Below are 14,473 nucleotides of genomic sequence, written 5' to 3' on the forward strand. Positions count from 1 at the left end.
ACAGTCTGAATAGGAGATTAGGAACCTGCCTGAGATATAAAACAAGTCTGGGACCGAAGAAACAGATGTAGTCGGTTTAATTTGGCACTTTGGATGCAATGTTGTCTGTGATTCCAGGGCAGGACCCTTGAACTGCGTGTTTCCTTAGACCAGAGAAGACAAGTCTGGCCTTTCTGCATCTGCAAAAATGTCAAGTGCTTTAACATTTACATTTATGTGGTTTTTCTCATGGTTTTTTTTTACTTACAATGTGGTTATTTGGTTGAGATATCTGGGTGTATAGAAGAAGTGTAAATGGTCTAAAAATCCCCCATAAACTTCGACACAGCGTCTAAACTTGCAAGTCATATGTATTTACTGCTGTTTGCCTGATGACGTTCTCTGTACTCAAACCTTGCAACAGCAGTAAATACGTACAACCTGCAAGTTTAGAAAGTTTACTCATGTTTTGACAAACACGAAGCTGACGGCTCCACAGTAAAAGTTAGTCGGGATGTTTCACGTGTAAGTCAAAATGTTAGTGGAATTATTGAAGGATCATCCTTCTCAACAACAGCTCACTGCAGTTTTTTTTAAGCAAAATCAAGCGTACATCTGTTGTAAATTCCAAGAACCCCAAAAATCCTGCAGTCAAGCCTGGTCTCCACCATGAAATGACCCAATTCTCCAAACTCTGCCCCTCACATTAACCCTCTCAAGACTCCGGACACGAGACCCCCTGCCTGACCACAATCTGCTGACGTGATGTTACATAATACTCGCTTTATAAGCACTTCTTAGCATGATGTCTGGCACTCTTAGTTGTTCTTTGCCGCCAATGAAACCATGAAAAATGGAAATCAGTCACAGATACTTCCCTAATATGATTGTTCAACCAGGTTAGAGAATTAAAATAGTGTATGTTACTGAATCTATGCATGTAGCAGCTCTAATCTAATATTACACAGAAAATTTCAAATGGAATTTTTTTTCACATTTCTCATATTTCCATCTAAAGACAAGATAAATGAAAAGTTTAATTAAGGAAAATAATCCTAATCTCCACATCTTTTATTAATCAAAATTACACCTGAAAAGTGTAACCTTGCTTAACACAATGCCATTTGGGATGTATTACCTCCTGCTGCCCGTGGTGAAATCGATTATCCCTACACATCTCAGTAACAAGAACCACGTTCGTACAAATCAACACTGCTCTCAAACTCCACCAGAATCTTAGATCCAAGTGGATCTGAATGTGAGTTGGACACTATTGAGGTAACTGAGAAGGAGACAAATGGGAGGCAATTGCCAGAGAGAGTAGCACAAAATTTAAATGTGCTACAATGAGACACGTAGACACAACAGTGTTGAGCCAGCAGTGTGGTCATTATTGCCAGGATCACTATAATTATGTCATTGTTAGACTACAGACAAAACCATTTATAATGGATAATGCTGTTACTGAGAGTGTTTCCATCATCCTGTCAGCAGTTCACAGGGTGTGCTTTACTATGTGTGCGTAACGGGTTTATTCTTCATACCTCAAACATTTGCTGGGAGCAAAATGAAACGCTGGTGATCCATCGACCTAGTTTGGTTTATGGTTTCAGAAAAGTCCAAAACGTTAAGCCGACACAGGTTTAAATGTGGTTTGCAAATTGCAGCCATTACTCGTTTTCATCCAAAAGCATCCGGGTTTTGAAAAGAGGGCGTTTGTAATGTTTTACAGCTTGTACTAAAACTCAAAAAAATAAAATAAATTCATTGCCACAGACCGGGTTACACACACATGCACACACACCCACATATATGTAAATGCTATCGGTCCTTTTCTGTCAAACTGAATGATCGAATCACATCCTAAATTGCAACTTCTTGCAATGGGGATTTGTTCAAAACCATTAATCGTTTCATCCTTTGGTCATGACTAGCTGCCACCAGATTCATACGAATCCTCGCAACAGCTGTTATATCACAGTAGCTTATCAGTAGCTTTCGCTAGCATCATTGTGTGGTCACAACCGTTCCTCGCCAGAGGGTGTAGTTTTTGTGAATGAATCTAGACATGGGGCCTCCGTAAACATATTAAAGAAAGAAGAATGTGGAAACTGCCAATAAAGCTGACCAATGTGCTCCACAAATACCCAAATCAACACATCCCCAACGGCCTATGATGTCTATAGTCTAATATCTGTCCTTTCTTTTGGTCCAGCGACCCACAGGTGACCTTCTGTTGCGGAACTTACCCAGACGGGCTTGGCTGAAGGATACACAGTATAAAATGTCTCTTTTACATCTGGCTATCTGTTCTTTGAGTTTTCTCCTTCATATCAAGCTGTCAAATCATGGTTTGTCCACACAGATCCGCAAGAGCCTTCCCGAAGAATAACAAAAAACGTGTATGTGGAAGCTATAATGTAACATCACTACACCCTAAATATGACCTAGTTCATTCAGCCTTATCACTCTGTCGATCTTGGGGGCTGCCTGTATTGAGTTAGAGACATCGAAAAGCTACGTTGCTTGAGGGGGCACAAGCTACCTCCTGTGTTACCATATAGTGTTAACCTTGGCTTATATAATTCATGGAGACAGAGGGAGGCCATGAAAGGAAAAAGAAATGAAAGGATGTTGAAATATTCACAGGGAAAGGGGAAAGTTGGGAAAAGTTGGTCCAGGTTCAGACTTCAGACAGCAGAAGTTTAATTATTCCTTTTGATACCGTGTTTTCTTAATCAGAGCCACAGCAGGTGAGGCAGCATCTCACAGCAGTCACTGGGGGAGGGGTGGGGGTGCGCCACGAAAGGGTATTTTGAGTCTCCAACTAATTTGGTTTATTCCAATGCTTGACAGTGGCCATAATTTAGTGAGTTGCAGGTTGCGATTCTTGGAACTCAAGCTACTGTTCCGGTTTTACATAACATGCAGTCAAATCAGTTTCAGGAGCACTGCTGGAAAACAACGTGTGACACGGGGGAAAATGGAAAAAAAGGGTGGAGGAACAGGGGGATGTGCAGGCACCAATGATTGACTGGAAGAACAAAGGGGGGCTGTATAATCAGAACTGGATATCAGTAGGACAACTGCTGTGGTTCTCTGTTCCTCTCCCAGCTTTGACAAGTCCCAAAATCTTAAAGCAGTTATCTCTGGAGTTCATAGTGTAAAAAAAACACATCTAGAGCCCATGGGGTCAATAGTATATTTCTGCATTTTAAGCCGAGCACATCTTCAAATTCTCATATCTAAATCTATGGATTTGATTATGTAGATAACATATAGATTTATTTCCTTTACATCTTTAACTTATATGCACTCTACTGTGCTCTTGGAGCTCAAGTTAATATAGTAAGTAATATAGACAGTAAACTGATGACGGTTCTGGATTAAAGAGTAACTAAACCCCAAAACCACTTTTTTCTGCAGAGAACAAATGTTTTTGTATAAAGTCGTATAAAGTTGTATAAAGTAGTGCTGTTGATTGGTTCTGGTCCAACACTTGAAATTTTTGGTCAAAGTATTTCAATTTGCAATATTTTGTTGTACAAATGTAAGACTGACTGCCTTTGGGTTGAAACCCAGCAATTACAATCAAATCAATGTTGAACCAATGAGGTTTTGGAGCAGGTTTGGCAGCTTTCATCAGGAAAGCTTTCATCATGCTCTGCCCTTCCAATAAAAAGGAGCGCTGGTCGACCCTGCAATCTGTAGCAGATAGGTTGGATATAGAGAATTGCTGTGCTAACAACTCAAACTGGTATGGATCTGGACCACTGTGGTCATGGTAACTGACCTCTGGCAGAAGTGTCGTTGGTACTAGTACTGCTGGAGTCACTCAAGTTCAGCCCGTAAACCAGAATAAGTCTCAATGTGTGACAGCGAGAGAGTTTGGGGGGGTCTGAACTGCTTCAGAAGCCCCTCTTGTAATCAAGGCCTTTTTTGAATTTCCAGCCTAGATGCACGTCAGCCAAAGCCTAGGGATTTAGTTACTCTTTAATGAACAGCAGAGCATTATCTGCAGAAAGGGGAAGCCACAGCTGTACATGAAGATCTCAGTCGATAAAACCCAAAGACCAAAGGGTGACCTTGGTGGAATCGAACATCTACAGGGGTGGTGTATGTCTTTGTGCAGATATTCAGGGACGTGATGAAAGCTGTTGTGCCCTATCGACCCCTGATAATCCCTGCAGGACACTGAAGCATCATAATTGGGTTTCTCTAAATTCAGAGAAGGTACATATTGCATGAGCTAAGTTCCCCAGAGCCCTGTTAGAAGACCTACTGGAGTAAAGAATGGATTATCTTCACACCTGATCCCTATGGCTGCAAGGAGCTCCATATGACTCTCATCCACCGCTTCACAAAAATGACCATTTTATCGTAAATCTTGAACATATTCTTTGAGTTTCCTCTCCTCAGGTAAGTAGTTTGTGCTCCCATAACTCCACCACAGCTTCTTTTCTTACCTGTTGAGCAGCAAACCATCAGACCAACAAGCCTCCAGTCTCAGCTAACCCTCAGCTAACCCTGAAAACATCTTTTGGCCTCCGCTTTTGGATGCTTTGAACCTGGCCCTCTCAGATCCCCAACCTCCCCCAGGGATGAACAAGGGCAAGGTGTAGATTCAGGATGGTATTGCTGACTCAGAAATGCTTTTGGTTAATGACATAGTCAAATGTGAAATAGGAACAAAGCACATATTGAATCCAGTCTGGAGGGAGTCTAGACCAGGGGTGGGCAAACATTTTGATTCGTGGGCCACAATGGGTTCTAACATTTGACAAAGGGGCCGGACCAGGAGCAGATGGATGGATGGAGTGCTTTGGTAACCTCACCTCATTGGAGAAAAAATACACATCTTGGGATATGGAGAAAACATGTGCTTTAATTTCAAATGAAAATGAAGAGAAGCATTACAACAAAATATCTGACTTTGGAATGAGTCTTAAAACACTTAAAATCAAATGAATAAAATGTGCCTTTTTAAAAAAAAATAATAACCATTTCTATTTTAAAGCACTGAAAGTTCTGTTATCCTTCAGGATATCACCATCACTCTCCTCCTGACTGTCTTTTTTCTAGTGGGAAAACACCAGAATTGCAGTGAAAATATAACATTAACAAGGTTTATTCATTTAAGTTTTCAAGTTTGGCGGGCCGGATTAAAACGTTTAACGGGCCGCGTGCTGTAGCATCTGTAGCATCTTGCTCACAGCTGTAGCATCTGCATGTAGATCTTTTTTTTCAGTTCCTGTTATCTGTCATCTACGATGCATTTAGTTTTACTGTGTGGGAGTGCTTCTATAAACGATGCAACTGTGGTTGTTAAGTTGAGGAGAAACTACTCTGAGAGGAGCTACAGATCTTCTATTGTAAGTCCATAGTAAAGTTATTATCAACCGTTATTGAATTGCTCCTTGGGGAGAAAGAAAGTACTTTGAATTTGCATTAAATTCAAATAATTTCCATTTGTCTAATGCTTAACATAAGAGCAAAATGCGCTGAATCACAACAAAATAACAGCACTTTCCTGATGCTCTATATACTGTCAAGCTACCATAATTGCACAATTTCTTTTACATATATTCATCCAACATTTAATGGAATACAAATGGCTCTCTAACCATAAATGAAAACTAAACATATGACCGTGGTCTGGTATCCAAGACACAAACACATATGTGCTTTGTGTGTATGCACGGGGGCCAAACCACACAGAAATACTTTGACAAAGCTTTAACGTAGACTCCATGTCACTTCTCACATGAGGTTAATGAGGCTGTCCACAATGAGTCTCATTAAATGCTGATGTCCTTGCACAGCCTGACCTCCCTCAGATGCAGGAATTTTAATGAAAAGATGTGACAGATTTCTGCATTTTTAAGGGAATGAGTGTGTCTCTCTGCAGACAGAGTCAGTGTGAGTCCTATTACCAGCTGCAAGGGGGAAGGTGCCAGAAACTTCAAACCTAAACATCCCATCCTCACCAAAAACAGTGTCTGTTGAGAACAATGTAATGACACACCGAGGGTTTGTGTGGTTGAGGTATGAAGCAAATTACTCGTCGTGGTTCCCCCACTGACAAATGAATCAAGTCTGGTTATGTGTTTACCCGTGTCAACATGGTTTGCAATTCAAGCATTCAATACTCAAGAAATGCACACAACAGCGGCTGTAATTGTTGGTTTACTTTAAGATTACAGAGTGAGTGTACAGTTCCCTCATGAAAAGGGAAACCACAAGGCGCAACTGTTTCTGTGAAATCCTCTGTTTCAGACCCTCCTGCTCCCACTTTGGAGATCACTGCGCCAGGTAATCCAATGCCAAAAAATGAAAATTTCCCAACAGTTGTGCGTTCACAGACAGAAAAATGAATTGGATGCGCAGGAGCCAAATCTGCTTTCACCAACATTGTGGGAGGGAGACAGCTCCACTAACCTTTCATTAGCTGATTTATTTATTTTTTCCTTACAAGGATTTCATGAGATTTGGAAACATTTTCCTGCCATAATGCCAGCGTGGTAAGATAACTTGGTGTGTGTGTGTGTGTGTGTGTGTGTGTGTGTGTGTGTGTGTGTGTGGTGCACTCAGGCCATCCGAATGATGTCCAAAGTGTCTCACAAACACAAACATGTATCCTTGTACGTCTATCTTTGGAATGGACTTCTATTAATATATTCCATTCCCCAGCATACCCTCGCCATCCCATCTAACCCCCTAACCCTCCAACACACTTTAAACCATGTCTCAACCCCCCTAAAAGTCCTTTGAAGTTGTAAGGACCAGCCAAATGTCCACACTTTCCAAAAATGTGCTCAATTTGCTAGTAGAATATGGATTTGTGCAGGATGTATGACAGTATATAGCAAGTATAAGAACACACACACACAGATGCCCTTGTACGCCTATCTTTGGATAGGCCTTTAATAGATATAATGCATTCCCCAGCTGCTTACCGCAGCCATCCCAACTAACCCCCTAACCCTGACGTAAACCCAATTCTAACCTCAACCTTGAAACTATGTCTCAACCCCTTAAACAGTCCTTTGAAGTTGTGAGGACCAGCCGAAATGTCCACACTTCCCAGAAATGTCCTCATTTTGCTTGTAGAATGTGGATTTTAGTAATATGTATAACAAGTATAAGAACACATACACCTTCTAAAAAAAAAAAAGAATCTGTACTATCAAAGTTTAGCAGATACTGTCATTGAACTTGGCCATTTCTCAGTACACTTGCTCATCTGTACTAAGGATGGGCGACACCACACTTTTGGGATTCGATACGATACCGATACTTTTTCTTGTATTTTCATCTATATCGATACCAATACCGTTAATTTCTTACTGGCAATTTTTGCCAGTCAAAATATTATTACATTTAAGACAAATCACAAGACAAATACAGACCAGTTATATACAATTTATTATGGTCAGTTGATTACTAGGATTTCCTTATCCTTTAAACCTGCATAAGACAGTTGTTCCATGAGAAAATTAACTAGAACAATGTCTGACACCATCACACCTTTAGTGCACTTGAGGTATGTCATCACACTTTACTGAAGTCTCAGATTGCTGTTCAGAAAAAGTATCATATTCACATTTTCTGCTTTAAGACAATTGCGTCTCTGACTGATTATTTCCTCCGGCTCTGCCTTATGCTGACTGTGTCGGCTCGGCGGGCTTTGTTGCACGTTGATGCTCATTCGCTATCTCCTGTCACGTGACATGGGCCAGCTCAATACGCCGCCACGTATAGGGTGCGTCCCGGCACATATTAATTTAAGTAACTAATCTAAAATGGCGGAAAGTGATGCACACACCCCCAATTTTTTTTTTAGTTAGTATCGATATTTATAAAAGAAAATCGATACCAAATGAGTAGCTTGTGAGTGTCGATATATCGATACCACGGGATCGATCCACCCATCCTTAATCTGTACTTTTGCATTTGTGTGTAGTTGTGAACATTATCAATCAACTACCCAAGTCCTTTTCTAGCTCTATATGTGGAATGTTGCTGGTGGCCCCCACTGTGTTGGGGTAGCCACAATAGGTGTAAAATCAAACACCTGCCTTGGGACAGTTAGGTGTCCCACAATGCATTTCACCTCAGAAATTGCCAACAGCAAGTACACACTTTAAAGTACAGGCTTCCAAGTCTGTACCTGCATACTTAGACAAACAGCTCTTGTCCCTATGAACATTGATTCAGCCTCACCAGGGTCTCATGAAGGTTCAGGTTTTTAAACGATTCTTTAATCAGTGACAGATGCGACTTTCAGCCTTCTCAGAAAAAAAAGTCATGGTTTAGTCAGTGCTGATATATCCCAACACTGTCTTGAGTCTTTCAGCAGAAGAGTAAATCATTCATCTCTTCCAAGATTTGTACGCAACACTGCTGGGCTTGCAAATTCTTTAAAGCCGAAATTGCCATTTGCGAGAGCCAATGTATGGCTGCAGAATGGCTGAATTCAAAGGGGGTCTTGTTTTGGTGATCACAGGTTTTGTCAGACGTTAACAATGTGGGGGATATCTGCATTGGCTGAAAGAGATCCACAGAACATGGTTTGGACGGGCAGTTTTGTGGAGTTATTGATATTTGGTGGCAGACGGAGACAAAGAACTGCACTGCTCAGGATGCAAAAGTTGCCAGAGCATTAAAATTTCCAGGAACGTATAATGCATCAACATTTGAAACCACCGTGTCTCTGCTTAGAGCTGTGCTGTCTGCCAGCAGTAATAACCCTGCTGCAGCATGCCAGTCCACACAGTCACACACATTAGTCCAATAGCAGATTACCAGCCAACATTAACCGATAATTCACTTTCTGGTTGTTTTAAAAATAGAACAATACAACAGGCACCACAGTCTCCAGACCCTCATATGGGCTATCAGCTGAGAGACGCTGCAGCTTTTCCTGCCGCCTACTGCGCCTGATAATGAGCCTGGGAGAAAAAGACAGTCGTGCACATGCAAACGTGTCCGTATCTTGTTTTTGGAAGACCTGAGATAGAGAGCGGTCACTTTTCTGTTGCCATGCTTGTTTATTTACCTCCTCTGCCTGCCGAATTCACGCATATTTTAAAATAAAACAACAACAATTCGGCCGTCACAGCAATACGGTGTATAATATCTTTCTTCCTGCTGTTTTTTTTAACCTTGCGCCTGTTTTGTATCTGCTTTTGCAGTTAAGATGCAGCCAGTGGAGTTTATGGCAATCTCTCATCCTGCTCATCGAATAAAGATTTTTCACTCGCCCCCCAGCATCGCTTTTCAATACGTGTGCTGGGTTCGATAAATAAATGATTAAGTTTAAAGGTTAAAGGTCCAGCTATGTTTTGGTGTTAATTTATTACAGCAGTGCCAATCATCTACCTCACTCTACTTTTAACCTTTATGATAAATCGAGAGCGCAGAACTTAATTCGCCCGCTTGTCATGACACCCATTCCTAAAATAGTGTGATGCTTGTTATACTCCTTGTCCTTAGAATTCTAATCCGACATGTTAGAAATCCAAGTAATACTTGTGAAATATAGGCAGAATAACTATAAAACACGACCTAACAGAAGCACCTGACAAGTTTAGGACAAGTTTACGAAGAGCAAGGAAATTCTACACAGGTGATCCCGATTCTTTATCAAGCACTACCTGACTGGGCGAGGCTTAGACAAACATGTACAGCCCAACTCTTCCATATACAAACATATAGATACAGCAAGATGCAGCTCATGTTCCAAGAACGAAACTGGCTTCTTCCAGGAAAACTGCCTAAAGACCACCCATACAAAATGATATGATTAAGCTCAGTAACTTGTGAACCTTTGAGCAGAACACTGAGCAGAAATGGTGGAAACATATGCTGCAGCCCTGAGCAGACATTCTGCATCCCCTTTCCTTAATGATTACACCCTGATTCCGCAGATCCCTCCTTTAGCTTTCAGGCTGCAATTTTCTATGTGATTACTTCCTTTCCTCTGAAGATGAAAATGGTTTTCATACATCCCAACATGTCATCTTATTTACAGAGGACAGGGCTTCTGAGAGCAGGGTTTGTGGGACCGGGGGAGAGCTGATCTGTACACGCAACAGCTGGTTCTCGATAGAAACGTCAAACTATTTGAGCTGTCTCTGTCTTTACACGCCGCGCTTCGGTCAAGGTCAAGTGTCTTTTAAGGTTAACCATCAAAGTATTTGTGTTTTACTTTCAGCAAGTAAAAACTGGAGGTCAGAGTTTGACATGAACCCGGGAGTCGACCGGTGGGGCCGCTGGAGCGAGAACAGCAGCAACAAGACCTTTGTGGACAATCGAGTCAGAATAAATGCCGCGTGTTCACTCACAGTGGCATTAACTACAGCCTCTGCAAGGCCTCAACGCCACTTAAGATAATTGCTTTGATGGGTGGGTGATGTAGCACTTTGTCAAACTTTTAATAGTTTCATAGTACTTTTCATATTTAGTGCTGTGGAGGCTGTTCAGATCAGTTCAGCCGATCTGATCCGACCACATTCTGTCTTTAAAACCTTGTTTCATTCGAACATTTACTTTTATCTGCACCAGTTTTGTGTTTGTATCGACATAAAGGAAGTGAACACTCTCAGCGTTGCCGTTTTATTAATCGCTGCAGATTTTCTTATCATAAATACACAATGCAGTCCTCTGTGAAAAAATGCTGTTTTGACTCCCATTACTCTATAAATCAATGCATCACAGTGGGAGAAAGACGTGTGAGAAGAGACAAAGTCAGTCGGTCGGTTTGGACTCTAGCGTTGAAACTCTTAACTCAATTTGCATGTGAGGTTGTGAAAGATTCAAATGTGCTGAGTCACACTAAAAACCAGACCTTTATTTAAAGCGAGCGTTTTTAAAGACTGAGATGTGACTGACTGAGACGAATGTGTGCTTTCGTTGGATTTGCTCATCGTCAATTCAATTCCATTTCAAGTCTTCTTGAAGTGCGTGATTCCAGTTGCCCACAGCAACAGCAGTCAGATTAATGCTGCCAAGCTTGCTATTCGCAGTCTCCTGCCCTCAGTAAGCTTCAGAAAACCCCTCTGCTCTAGCAGCAACTGCAAGAAAGTCAATACTTTTGTCTTGTAAGTATTTTACATTTATAACACAAAATTACAATAACATGCTTTAGGGTCCAGTGTGTGTTGAAAATGAGTTTGAAAATGTTATCTCGTTAGCCAGTAGAAGGGGAAATGTACAAGCATGCCAAAATCATGACAAATTTGTCAGTAATTCTGAAAAAAATGTTCCAACAATCAGTAAAAGACTACAGATCTGCTCTCAGAAAAGGGTTAGAAAAACAAAGATATGCTTGCAGATGTGAGAGAAGGCAGAGATAGAGAGGGACGAGTAAGGGAGGGGTTCCTGCAACCAAACACGAGATTGGCTTGGAGGGAGTTCCTGTAGTAATTGTAAGGGGATTTCCCCTCTGAGCTGCACAGCTGATTGCAGCAGGGCTTTAAACTTTAAAGGAAAGAGGGGAGGGTAGTGATGAAACCGATGCTGACACTGCGAGAGTGGATGAGAGCTGACCGCAGTCGGGGCGGCGGAGTTAGTGGAGATGGACATCAGCAACAGCTCAGTGCCGCGGACCGCGGAGAGTCAAGGAGAGGCTTTGGATCGCGCTGATGTCGATATGAAGATAATACCTTAAGGTAATGGCAAGGATCACCGATGCTAAAAGGAATCAGTCAAAGGCCCTAAAGTAAATAGTCTCGTGACCCAGAGCTAGACTCATATGTTCAGATTTAAACAGGAGATTCTTGTGTTTTGTGTTGTTTAACATCCAGTTAATACTCAATCTGACCCAATCTGCTTAAACCTCAGATTAGATCGGCGCCAGAGGCATCAGGTGTGTGTTACAGGTACTGCTTTCCCAGGATGAAGGCGGAAGCATCGCATCCATTCGCACGTGTGGGTTCCTCGGTTAATTTGATGGTCAGTTGAAGAACTGAACATTGCTCCCCATACACACACACACACACACACATTAGACCTTCCAAGCATAACAGCATCTCCATGTCCAGGTGTCAACCGTCTGCCAGGCTTCACTGGCGCTGAGGTGTCCCTTCAGTCAGAAAACTGCTCTCCAATAGACACCCAGCTCTGGCCAACACTCAATGTGCTGTTCCCAGTGTTTTTGAAGAGGAAAATTGATCCCAGATGCTAAAATAAAGAACTGAAAACAAGTAGATTGTGTAAAGCAGAGATTCCCGGCCCAGGAGAGTTCTGACCCAAGTTGAAAAAGCCTTTTCTGTTATTTTTCACTTTTGTTTTCTCATAATTAATGTCAAAAATCATGCCAGAGCATAATATGCCTTTGCACCATGAGGGAGAATCAGTGTCTCTGAAGTTTCTTGAACTTCTTTCAAAATTGTTCTTTCAATTTTGTGTGTGTGTGTGTGTGTACTGTATTGGACATTTATTAATCACTTAGGTTAGAGCAGGGGGCTGGCGAATCAACTACACCTATAAAAGTCCTTACAAGGACACAAATTCAAGAGTGTGTGTACAGATGCTATACGTTATGCATGACTTCATTCATTCATCCATTCATTCAGCACAATTCACTCACCCACAGACTCCAGCATCTCCTGAGAGCCCGCTCAGCATAATAATCTATCATATTCAGATGTTGTGCTCTCTTTAATAAACAGCCAAATAAAGTTTTTTTTTTTCATTTGCATCTGTTGATTATAAAGATGTTCCAGGACAATTACCATTCCAGTCTCACTTTCATCTTTTAGCTGTTGCACTAATCCTCAAACCCACAAGATGTCATTAGAATTAATGGGCAGTACAAATGTGTAATCTCTCATTTTCTGCGGTTCCTTTTCAGGCAGGCATTGAAACCAGGGCCTGATGCTTCCTTCTCGCCGCAGGTGGCTGATATCCCGACGCCTTCCAAACCCTCCCTGGTAATATGCGTCACGTAATGGGAGGTGATGTTTCATTACCCTTTGTTGCGTTCCAACACAAACAGTGGATCAAACACGCTGTGTGAGGTGGCAATTGGGGATTGATCTGGTTTGTTTCACTGTTACATGACTGTGCATGACTGTACTTCCAAAAAACTGCATTGAGCGAAGGGCTTTTCTTCCGAATTTTACGTCTTCACTGTTTCTTTAATATGTTGTTGTGTCAAGTCTTTCAAAGATGTGATAAACAAGAAGCTTAAAATTTACACAAAGTCATAAATTCAACATCACATCTGGTTATTTTGCAAAGAAAAACCAAAGTTTAGAGTTCCTTGTGTAATTGTCTTTTAGTCAATAACAGCTTTATTAGGTCAGCATTTGTGGATTTTTGAGGATGTTTGACTAGATAAAACAACAGAACATGGTTGCTCCTCAGAAATTCGTGTGAAATTCTGAAATCAAGCTGAGATCAGAATTCCCGCTGGACCGGAATGGAGGAAATCCAGTACGCTGCTTCACCAGCTGCATGCTGGACATATGTAAATCACCAGCACTCTCTTTACATGGTATACAGTACTCTCTACATATGCTGCTATGCAACACATTTGTTATGTATGATTCCACGCTTCTCTCTCCCCCGGCGCTGATTTATGTAAGCGCAGCAACACATGTTGGAATTTGTCAAAAATGCACGATCTGGAACGGAGCACACATACAGTAGGACGTCTCGCGCGTATGAGGAGATTGGGTTTTTTTAAAAAATGGATTGAAAACAACACTGCAACTAGGGTGACTTCACCACGGGGAGCGTTTCCATGATTAGTGACGCTTCCAGTCGTGGCGCATGTCCCATCTGGTGCGACCGCCAACCGTAACTTAGCGCTTATTGTCATGGAAACGGGCTGACAAAACAAAACCGGCGCGATCCTGCTGGTGTGGAAGCGCTAAGCCGCCTGCTGCTTTGAGTATCACCGCGCTGATTCCTCCGAAGGCCTCTCTTCCTGCGGCGCTCGGCGAGGTCAGCGGCGCGGAACAGGGGCCAGGTTTTGCAATGCCCCCCATAGCGGAGCCGTGCCTGCTGCAGCTGACTCAGGGTGGTCTTACATGCACGTGCTGTTGCATCGTGCTGCGGCTCACGCCAACATCGCCAGAGTCAGGCAGCAGCAGCCACGAGACGGAGCTGCGTGACCGTCAAAAACTGCGGAGTCGTGCATTAGCAGTGCATTAGCGACCGGCGCCGGAGCGTTTCCTTGGATTGAGGCGCCGAAAACCACCAGCGTTTAAATAAATAACTTTGATGATGAGTCAGATCTTCTGCGTTGGTGATCACTCCCTTGAGTCCCATGATGATGTCATAGGAGCTGAATGGCTCGCCAACCTGTCATTACACGAGTTATCTACCTCCACTGAGTTATTTAACCCTCAGCGACTCCCGGGTGGCGCAGGGGTGTGTGATATGAGAAAATCGGCACTGCACTTTTTCTATGAGCCGAGGATTCAGGGATCGGTTCTAAAGGGCAGACCGTGTTTATCTGTGCTTTGATGGAATGGACGGACCG

General features: G+C 42.3%; 1 long non-coding RNA gene across 1 annotated transcript; it reads left to right on the top strand.

The window, feature by feature from the left end:
* The first annotated feature begins 11,541 nt into the window (after positions 1-11,541).
* LOC115250490 (uncharacterized) lies at positions 11,542-13,097 on the top strand. The gene is made up of 3 exons (XR_003889050.1): positions 11,542-11,651; positions 11,824-11,934; positions 12,836-13,097. It is a non-coding gene; the product is annotated as an uncharacterized lncRNA (long non-coding RNA).
* Positions 13,098-14,473: the final 1,376 nt, after the last annotated feature.

The sequence above is a fragment of the Takifugu rubripes genome, chromosome 7, assembly GCF_901000725.2.
Source record: "Takifugu rubripes chromosome 7, fTakRub1.2, whole genome shotgun sequence".
Classification (NCBI taxonomy): domain Eukaryota; kingdom Metazoa; phylum Chordata; class Actinopteri; order Tetraodontiformes; family Tetraodontidae; genus Takifugu; species Takifugu rubripes.